We start from the raw sequence: 11,375 nt of genomic DNA on the forward strand, positions 1-11,375 counted from the left end.
TGGGGACAAGGGATGGAGGGACAGGAGCCAGGGAATGGCTCCCAGTGCCAGAGGGCAGGGATGGATGGGAGATTGGGAATTGGGAATTCCTGGCTGGGCTGGAATTGCCAGAGCAGCTGTGGCTGCCCCTGGATCCCTGGCAGTGCCCAAGGTCAGGCTGGACATTGGGGCACCCTGGGACAGTGGAAGATCCCTGCCCATGGAAAAGGGCTGGAATGGGATGGAGTTTAAAATCCTTTCTGTTTCATGGTTTGGATTATTTTCTTCTTATCCCAATTTTTAACCCTTTCTTCCCTAAGGCTGTAGTGTGTCACAGGAGTGAAATTCCCCCAGGAATTTTTGGGTGGAGTTAAAGCCACTGCAAATGGCTCCTGTGGGATTTGTGCTTCCCAAGGATTTGAGCCTTGGGCTGGGAATGATGGAGAGAGCCGAAATAGGGAGAGATCCCAGGGTGGGATGTGGGGGTCACCTCTTGGTGGAGGAATTTGGGATTTCCTGGAATTCTCTTTCCTGATGTTTAAGGATTAAGCACTTGGGGAAGATCCCAAAACACAACCAGTGGCTGTCCACTCCCTGGGGATCCATTTCCAGCTGATTCCAACAACAAAACCTCATGGAAAAGTCCCCAAGGATTGATTTTTGCCTCTGGAATTTTGTCCAAAGCAGCAGGGATACAAGAAAGCTGGGAATGGCTGCTGAAGGTGGGGAAAACCATCTTTTATCCAGAAAAATGGGAATGGCAGGAATTGTTTCAGCACCTTCTGCAGCTGTACAACAAAGGGAACGCTTCCCACAAAAAAAAAAAAATTGGGATTGAGGAAGGAAAAATGGGGACGTTGTCCCTGTGTGTGATGCTGCAATCAGGGATTTGTGCTGCTGGGTCTTTTAATTCCAGCTCCAGAAATGCTCCCTCCAAAATCAGCTGAGTATTCCAGGCCCAGCTATTTTTAGGGAAAAGGTTTTATTTTGGATCCAGTTGATCAAAGGAAATGAGGAAAATTTTCCAAGAAACTCTGGAAAGCAGGAGAGCGGCTCGGCCAGGAATCGGCCTTGAGGGACACTGGGAGAGGCTCAGATTGGAAACCAGGAATTGTTTTATCTCAGAAACGCTTGGAAAAGCCTGGAATGGGCTGCCCGGGCAGTAGTGGAGTTGTTATCCATGGAAATATTCCCAAAAAATTGTGGATATGGCACTTAAGGACACGGTTGGATTCTGATCCTAATGTTTTTTCCCAATTTAAATAATTTTAGGATTCCTTTGGAAACCTGACCACTGTTGGTATTCCTGGGAATTCAGACCTATTGAGTGCTGCCAAATGGTCCCAAATCCCACAAAACCCATGGAATGTGGTTTTTATACCCCTCTGCTCCCAAATTTTTAAGCTTGGAATTGTCGTTGTCACTGGGGCTTGGAAGAAGGGGAAATCCCAATTAGTGCTGATGGTGATTATTGGGATTATTTTAATTATGTTTAATTCCCTGGATCCTCAGACATTTCAGAGGTCATGATTTGGGGGGAAAAATGTTTAGGATAAAATACAGGAAAGTGGTTGAATTGCTGGGCTAACTTTTTGTGGGATTGATGGGAAAAAAATCCCATAAAAAAAAAAAAATCAGTATCCCGTAACTGCAGCTTTTCCCTGGGCTGGTGTTACATCTTCATTTCCACCTTGGATTGGTTTTTCCTGATCCTTGGGAGTTATATCCCACCCATCCCTGCCCTCTGGCACTGGGAGCCATTCCCTGGCTCCTGTCCCTCCATGCCTTGTCCCCAGTCCCTCTCCAGCTCTCCTGGAGCCCTTCAGGCCCTGCCAGGGGCTCTGAGCTCTCCCTGGATTCTCCTCTTCTCCAGGTGAGCATTCCCAGCTCTCCCAGCCTGGCTCCATCCCTGGAATCATCAGTGATACCATTTTCCTAAAAGCTTTAACTAGAAAGATTTATTTTATTTTTTCATTTCCTTGCTTCCACCCCTTATTTCCCACACCGAGAATTCCAGGCTCTGGTTCTCCTCATTCCCAGATTTTTCCTGTTTAGCTGCTGTTTTGGGATGCTCTCCTGGCCTTGTCCCTGCCCTTCTCCAGCAGGGTCACCACGTCCTCCTTCCCCTTTGGGCTGAGATTTCATGGAATGGGATCCGAGCTGGGCTGGAGCTCCCTGTGAAGCTTCAAGCCCATCCAGAGGGGGAGGTGGAACTTTCCGATCAATTCCTTTGAATTATTTAGGAATCCATCCTGAAATCCTGAGCTGCTTTGGAAGAAAAAAACCCTACTGAAACAGGAAACCTTTTTTATGGATTTTTCCACTCTCCCATTTCCTAATGGGAACATTTTGACTTTGCCACTCGGACGCGAAGTTTTGCCTCAGAACTTCCTGCTTAGGATCTAAAAATCCAACAGAAAATCCAAGAAATTCACAACCAAAACCTCATTTTATCCTATTTATTTTTCTTCTTTCCCCTCTGGAATAATTATTTTCTGCCTGAGGATCTGTATTCCAGCTGATCCCTGCTCCTCCTTCCTGGTGGGAATCCTGTCAGGATTTTGGGGATAATCCACTGGACTTTGAGTCTGAAGAAGTTCCTGTGGTTCCCAGATTTGTTATCCATGAGAATGGAAAGGCTCCTCCCAGTTCCCAGTTTGGAGCCAGCTGCAATTGGGGTTGGGATTATCCCAGTGATGGAAAATTCTCCTGAAGGCTGGAGAGAGGAGAAAACGCTCTCTGTGCTTTTTTTCTTCCCTCTCAGCTTTTTCCAATAGAGAAAAATCTGGAATTTTCCCTTCTTTTGGCCTTTTTTTTTTCTCATGGAATGAAAGAAAATCAGTTTCATGGGTATGGATCCCCAAGTGTGGGAGGAAGAGGAGGATAAGTCATGGATTGAGGTGGATTCATGTGGGAAAGGGTTGGAAAATCCCTGTTGAGGGAGCTGGTGGCAGTGAATTAACAGCTATGGATAATGGAACCAGAATATTAGGGAAAAATAGGGAATTTGGAACGTTTGGGATGAGGTTTGGGAAGCCTTTCCTTCCTCAAAGTGCAGCTCAAGCTCTCCTGGATGAGCTCTGGAGCTGGGACAGCATCACTGGGGCAGATTTTGAGGGAAAAACCAGGAAAATAAACACTTGGGAAAGAAACATCCTTCTTTTTTTGGAGGGTTGGATCCATCTTTTTTTGGGCCTGGATCGTTCTGGGTTTTTTGGAGGCTTCTATCCTGGTTTGTTTGGTTTTTTTTTTAGGGCTGGCTCCTGCTTTTTTTTTTTTTTTCTTTTTTTTTTGTGGAGGGCTGCCAAGAAACACAAGGAATTATGGAATCCATGTCAGGATTGGTCACAGAATTCCAGGATGGTTTGGAAGGAGCCTTGAGGATCACCTCATTCCATTCCTCTGCCTTTGGCAGGGACACTTCCCATTATCCCAGGGTGCTCCAAGCCCTGTCCATCCTGCCCGTGGACGTTCCAGGGTTGGGGGCTCCACCCTTTCCATGGAGAAATTCCTCCCATTTTGGGGCAGGGCTGGGAAAATGAAGCACCGGAACAATTCCCAGAGGGAATAATCCAATTCCTTTATCCCCATTCCTATTAGTCCTGCTACAACTCTGGAATAAAAAATTCCTACATCAGGAATATTTCTCATTTAGGGAGCTGCTAATGAGTTTAATTGAGCTCAGCCCAAATTAGGGATTAGAAATTTGCACCTCTGAGCTGGGCAAGGTGTGAGGGTGAAGAGCAGCTCTGGGTGAGGGAATTGCTGGGATTGGGGAATTTTGATCCCTCCCTTTCTCAGCATGGGTGTTTGGGAAACATGGATTTGGGGTTAAACTGGGCAAATTCATCCAACAACTCAATTTTCCCATCCCTGCTCTGGGCTGGGGCTGAGAGGATTGTCTGGAATGTTCTTCCAGGGGGGTTTTCTGCGCTGCCTGCCTGAAGATTGGCCTCCCACTGCTTCCCATGGGAACATCCCCACACTCTGAACTGCTGGGAAGTTCTCCTGATGTTCCTCAGCTCATCCCTCTGAGCCTGGGAGCCTCAGGAAACGCAGGGAATTCCTCAGGAAAAGCAGATTTTGGTAGAACTTCTCCATCCAAGGTGCTGGTGAAGCTCTGAGGTCTCCACGTGTGTCCCCTGCTCGCTGTCCCCTGGGGGTTTGGGGTAGGACTCACTCCAGGAGAACTGGAATTACCTGAGGCCGTAAATCCCTGCATGTTTCTGGAATAATTCCTTTGGGAATGTCCCACTTGGGGCTCCAGCTTTTCACAGTCAGTGTGGGCTGGGTGACCCCCGGGCTCATCTGTCACCTCTGTCCCCTCCCCTCAGTGCCTGGCACCACCTCCAGCCCAGTTCAGCCTTGTTGAGCTTGGATTAATTGCTTTTAGACCTGGGCTTAAATGCAAACTCGTTAGGCTGGACGTTGGACGTTTTCCCCCCGTTTTCCCCCCGTTTTCGCCCAATTTATCTGTATCTCTGGGATGTATGAGCAGAAGAGAAATCTGTGGTTTTATTCCTAAAAATGCCAAAAAAAAAAAAAAAAATTGGGATCTAATCGAAGGGTCAAACCCAATCCAAAACTGAGGCTCCGACTTCCTCCTCCCCATCCGGAAAGGGGATTAAAAACCATCCCAGATTTCTGCATTGGGAAAATGGAGATGAGTTCATTATTTTTAGCCCCTGGAGCTTTTCGCGTTAATCTGGGGCTGACACAGTTTCTATTTTCACACGATTCTGATCCGAAGGCGCTGGCGGTGACGCGCTCCAGGAGCCGCCAAGGTCGGGAGTTAATCATGACCTCTAATAACCCAACCGTGCTTATTTTAATTAATTATTATCAAATTATTATTAGCATTTATAGGTTCTCTAGGATTACTATTATATTTAACAATAAAGTGTTATGAATTGAATCAATAATGATCTATAGGTTCTATAGAACTGATATTATATTTAATTAAAAATACTAAATTAATATTATTTAATCAATATGAAGCTATGAATATAGTTTGTAGGTTCTATAGAATTAATATAATATTTATTAATGAGTATTTAAATAATATTAAAATCAATACAAAATTATTATTAGAATTTATAGGTTTTATAGAATTGATGTTATATTTAATAATAAAATAAAATATTAATTTCATCAATATAAAATTATGAATGGAATGCATGGGTTCTATATAATTGGCATATTTAATTATAAATGTTAAAATAATACTAAATAACAAACTGTGTATAGTTTATAGGTTGTGTAGAATGGATATTATCTTTAATAGTAAATATGAAAGCAATATTAATTTAATAGAAATTATTAATATAATTTATATATTTTAGATTATTAATATATTTTATAGTTTATAGGTAGTTGATATTCTATGTAATAATCAATATTAAAGGAAGATTAATCAATAACAAACAATAAATATTAAAGTAATATTTAATCAGTACAATCACAACATAATTTATAGGTTCTGTAGAACTGAAATTATATTTCATTATAAATACTAATGTTAATTAAATTAATTAATATGAAATCATGGCTGGCTTTAGCCAAACAAATATTAATTAAGCACTGAGAGCTCCCTGACCTCCCCAAACCCCTCCAAAAAATGGGATTGATTGGAAAAGCACTGGAGGAGATGAGCAGGAATTTGATGGAAAGCCTGGAATGTTGTGTTTCAACTGGAAATTGTTTTTTCTCCTGGAATAATTTTATCTTTAAACCTCTGGATTTATCCCTTTGGACCAGGATGAGGTGGGAAAAAAGGAGTTTCCTGGAAATTGTTTTAGGAACTGGAGCCACGGTGCTGGAGGATGGGACAAAAATGGGCTTAAATGTCTTAAATTTGCTCAAAAAATTTGAATTTTCTGCAAGTTTTAGTGATTTAGGCCCAGATTCCCAGAGAAGCTGTGGCTGGTCCACCCCAGGAATGTCCAAGGCTGAGCTGTGGATTGTGGATGGGGGTTGGAGCATCCTGGGATAGTGGGAAGTGTGGAATGGGATGGGATTTAGGGTCCCTTCCACCCCAAATCCTTCTGGGATTCATCACTTAGGCTGTGAGGCTGCGTTTTTAATGGATTTATCAATTATTGATGAATTTGGGATTGGATGAATCCTGGCCCAGGCTGTGGGATGAGAGCTGGGAGGTTTTTTGGAAATGTTCTCCTGAAGAAACCTCACAAAATCTCACCATAATTTATTCCTGTCAGCTCGGATCAGGAATTTCCTGGAACACAAGGGGAAAACCAGGTGACACAGGGAGAAATGCACGTGGAATTCTGCCAACTCCCAAAGCTCCCAGTTTTATTCCCTCTTCGTTAATTCCAGGCCTGAGCTGTGTCCTCTTTTCTCTCTGCTCCTCCTTGTTGTGTCCCTTTTGCACTGAATGATGATTCCAGCAGTGAAATTCCCTTTTCCGGGAAAATCAGCACAATTCCAGGTCACTCCAAGCCTCATCCAGCCTGGCCTTGGGCACTGCCAGGGATCCAGGGGCAGCCACAGCTGCTCTGGCAATTCCAGCCCAGCCAGGAATTCCCAATTCCCAATCTCCCATCCATCCCTGCCCTCTGGCACTGGGAGCCATTCCCTGGCTCCTGTCCCTCCATCCCTTGTCCCCAGTCCCTCTCCAGCTCTCCTGGAGCCCCTTCAGGCCCTGCCAGGGGCTCTGAGCTCTCCCTGGAGCTTCTCCTCTCCAGGGGAACATTCCCAGCTCTCCCAGCCTGGCTCCAGCCCTTGGAGCAGCTCCATGGATTCCTCTGGATTTGCTCCAACAGCTCCACATCCTTCCTCTATCCAGGACACCCCAGCTGCTCCTCGTAGGATTTATTCCCTGTAATCCATAGAACCATGGAATGATTTGGATTGGAGGGACCTTAAATCCCACCCCACCCCCTGCCACGGACAAGGATCCTTCCTCTATCCCGAGTTTCTCCAATCCCCACTCTGTGCCCTTCCCACGTGTCCCTAATTATTCATTCCAGCTCCTTTTCTCCTTTACCTTTAATTACTGTTTCCACCAAGGCTTCAAGCGCCCGGACCTAAAGAATAATTAGCGAGCGCTCCCTAACGAACCCCCCTGCACTGAGACGTCTGAAAGCTGCAATCAATCCTCTCCCACCTGCAGGAGCATCCAGGCTTTAATTAGCAGCTTGGGAAGACCATTCCAAATCCATTTGTTCCTCCTCTCCCCCTCTCCCCGTCGCTCCTGTTGCTCGTTTTTCATTCGCGAGGTTTTTCCTCGGCCGTAATCCATCAGCTGAGGGATGTTTGGAGAGGCTGGAAAAGCAGGATGGGGAGTGTGGAGCCAGCCAGGCACCGAGGGAGCTCCTCCACCTTCAGCTGATGAGAAGGAGAAAATCAAAAATAAATCCCCCAAGCCCTGCTGGTTTCATTCCTTCCTCTATTCCTGCAGGATTTCCCCAGATTTCCTTATTTATAATGGTGCCCATCCCTGGTCTGGCAAGGAGATTTTCCTTTTCCAGGATATCACAAATTCCTTCCCCTGCATTCCCTGGGTCACTTTTTCCAGCCTGGCTGGTGCATTTTTAGGAAAACTGTCCAATCCAGGTGTGCAGATTCCAGCAGGGGCTGGATTTGTTTGGAGGAAGGTGTCCGAGTCCTTGGATGAGCTTTGTTCATGGAAAGGTGCAATCATCTCTCTCCAGGAACCACTTCCCAAAATATCAATGCCATTGATCTCCTTTCAGCTTTAATTATCCACATTTTCCTCCAGGAGAGCACATGGAAGGCTTTTCCTGTTTGTTGCAGACAAGGATTCAGCCCAAATCCTTCCCCTGCTGGAAAATCTATGGAAGCAACACCCTGACACTCACAGCATTTCTGGGAAGGGCATGGAGTGATAAAATGAGTGGAAATGGCTTCAAACTGACTGAAATCCAGTTTAAGTTGGATATGAGGAGAAATTCCTGGCTGGGCTGGAATTCCCAGAGCAGCTGTGGCTGCCCCTGGATCCCTGGAAGTGTCCAAGGCCAGGCTGGTGACTGGGGCTTGGAGCAGCCTGGGACAGTGGGAGGTGTCCCTGCCCATGGAAAAGGGGTGGAATGGGGTGGGATTTAAGGTCCCTTCCCACCCAAACCATTCTGGAATTCTGGCACTGGTCTTTGGGCCAAAGCTGGAAAAACTGAGTTGAACTCTTGTAATTCCTAGGGTACATGGAGTCATCTCTGTGGGAATCTGCTGGGATCTTTTGTCTTCAGCACAGCAAGGGAGAAATATTTGCAGAAGTTTTTCCATTTTCCTGTTTGTTTGGTAAAATGTTTGGATGCCAGATTTTAATTAAAGATAATGATATTTATTTATATTTATTTCCAATAAGAAGCTATGGATAATTCATATTTTACTGGAATTCCCATGGACAAAACCACTGCTGTCAATGGCTTGGCTTTTCCTTATCCAGTGGCATTAATAGAGAGGGATAAAGTCCTTCCCATCCCACTCTGGTTAAGGGGATGATCCTTGAGGGAATAGTCCCAACCTTGTGTCCTTGGGTTTCCTGGTGCTCTGATGAAGCAAAATTTATTTCCATGATTATTTCCATGATTATTCCCACATTTAAGTAGCCTGTGATTGCCAGGTTGTTGTAAATACTCAGGAATATTTTGTTTTTCAAGGTTTGTCCTTATTTAATTTATTAATTTTCATGTGTGAAACAACTTGACCACGGAAATAATTTGTGTAGTTTTTTTTTCTTGAATTTTTCTTTATTTTTCATGGAAAAAAAACCCTGATAACTTCAACTTAACCTGGAAAACTCCCTAATTAAAGTGGCATAGCTGGTTTCTTGTTTTCACATTTTTTTTAGGTATAAAAGATGCTTTTCTGAGGGTGGGGGAAAAAAAATCCCAGAAGAAAAGCTGGAATCCTGAAGGGAAAAAAAAAAATCCAATATGAAGCAGGCACTGAAGTAGGTCAGGTTTTAAATCCAGCAATTTGTCTGAGCCTCTGGAAAACAGGAGCTGTCAGATGTCCAGGTCCTCTGTCTGCCTCTGGGATTTCTGTCTGGCTCTGCTGAACCCAAGACAGAAATTCCCATTCCTGGACTGACCTTGGAATGCTCACGTCCTTCACCTCAGTCACCGTGTGCAGCACCCAGATCCGAATTTGCTGAACAGTTCTGAGTATTCCCAAATCCAGCAGGACTTCACAGAGATCCAGACTTTGGCTCAGGTCAGCTGAGCTGGCAGAAACCTGCGTCCGTGGATTTTTAGGAGCTGTGTTGTTGCTTCCAAAGTCATTCCAGAGGATGGGAAGAAAAGGGATCGGTAGGAAAAGCTCATCCCAGGGTGTCCAAAGTTGGGATCTCATCGATGGAATGGATGCAGCTCTGCAGAGGAAGCAGAGGAGGTGAAGGGAAGTTTGGGTGAAGAATTATCCCAAAATAAGGAAAAATGTGGAGGAGGAAATTCTTAAAGTTAAGGACTCACTGGATTTTTTTTTTTAGGATCAACATCAAGACCAACCTGGTCCTGTGGAGTTGTCCCTTCCCTCGGCAGGGCTTAGACAAGGTGGGCTCTGAAGGTCCATTCCAAGCCAGATTTCCAGGGATTCTAAGGCAGCTGAGTGGGAATTCCATCCCAAAACCTGAGGGGCGGCCGAGGTTATCCAGCATTTCTGTGGGATGGTTTGGGGATCTGTTATCCCTAAAATGCCGTCACCGTTATCCATCGTTCATTGCAGTGATAAGAGAGACAATTAAAGCCTGGCCTAACTTAGGCTGGGCTCGCAGAGGTTTTGCACTCCAGGGGTTTACAGAGCAGCTAAAATTGGGAATCTCCACGTTCCAGGTTCTGTTTAAATCAGGAAAGGCAGACAGCACACCCACGAGGGAAGGACTTGGGGGTGGCTGAGGGGAGTGGAAGTTTCTGTGCTTGTCTGGAGAATCCCAGAATATCCCGAGCTGGAACGGCCCCACAAGGATCCTGGAAATCCAATGGATTCCCAAAAATGCAGCTCTACAAGGGGGTGCCAGGGAAGGCTCCCAGAGCTGCCCAGTAGCACCAGTTCGGAGTTTGGGGAGCAGCCACCATGGTTCTGGGATCCTGTGAGGTGGTGGGAATCCATCCTGATGGATTTCCCATCCTCTGGTTGGGATTGGGAAGCTCTGGGTTTATATAAGGGCAGTCCTTGTGCAGCAGCCCAGACACCTGCAAAATCCCGGGATTTGGGGTTTCCTCTGGGAAAACACTTCTGCCTTTGCTTTGTCCCCCTTTAAATTAGATCCAGCTTTGGGAAGAGCAATGGAGTGATGGAAAATGTTGGTGTTATTCCACATGAATCCCTTTCCATGCTGGAATTTTCTGAGACAGAAACCTCCATCTTAGAGTGTCGTTTTCCCCCCAAAAAAGTGCTTTTATCTTGTTTGATATGAAAATAAGGATATTCTTCCTGGATGTGGCTGTTGGGTCATGTGGGAAGTGAAAGCCGAGGGAAGATCAGGCATTCCAGGCTGGGATTGGAGGTGGCACTGTCACTTCCTTGTCCTTGGAAAAGTGACAAAGGTGGAGCCTTGCACTGCAAAGAGACCGGGGGGAGAAGGAAAAGCATCTGTGTTTGTTTTTCATGGAAATGTTGGGGATTTTGGGGATTGTCTTGCTGTGGGGAGATACAATGTTGGAATTTGCTGGCGTTCCCAGGGGTAAGGAAAAGGACCCACTCAAGGAAAAGTTTATTGGTTGTTATCAAAGTTTGGTGTGGGATCAGCCCAGGCTCCTTTTATCGTGGATCTGCTGGCAGGATTCCCACTGGGATGTTGGGATCAGAGCTGTTTGTTGGGATGGAGAAATGGAGATGGGGGTCAAGGTGGAGTGGCAGCTCCTGATGTGCTGGATCCCAAATCCAGGCAGCCTGGTTCATCAGGAGCCCCGTGGCTTCCCAATGTTCCATGATTATTGTAGATTGGTAGAAAAGTCATTCCAGTCTTCCCTTTTTTCTCCCCAAAACTTTTGTTGGATTTTTTTTCGTAAGTTGGTAGTGGGGAAAAATAAAGCTTGGATTAATCACAGAATCATGGAATGGTTTGGGTTGGAAGGGGCCTTAAAGCTCATCCCATTCCAACACAACACCTTCCACTATCCCAGGGCGCTCCAAACCTCATCCAACCTGGCCTTGGACACTTCAAGGGATCCAGGGGCATCCTCCATGTGAGACATTTTAAATTCAAGTTATTGATCAGGATTTGTTTTCCCAGGAAAGAGCTGCTGTGGTGTTATTTGGATGTAAATATTAATCCTGTCTGTGTCACATTCCCTCAGTTTGGGTTTTGTCTGCACTCCCACTTATTTGTCAATGTGTGATCAGGTTTTGATATTCCAAACTTTCTCTGGAATACTCTCATGTTCTGCTGGAATGAAGGGAATAGAAAAGGGAAA

This window comes from Geospiza fortis, unplaced genomic scaffold (genome assembly GCF_000277835.1).
Source record: "Geospiza fortis unplaced genomic scaffold, GeoFor_1.0 scaffold23, whole genome shotgun sequence".
NCBI classification, from domain to species: domain Eukaryota; kingdom Metazoa; phylum Chordata; class Aves; order Passeriformes; family Thraupidae; genus Geospiza; species Geospiza fortis.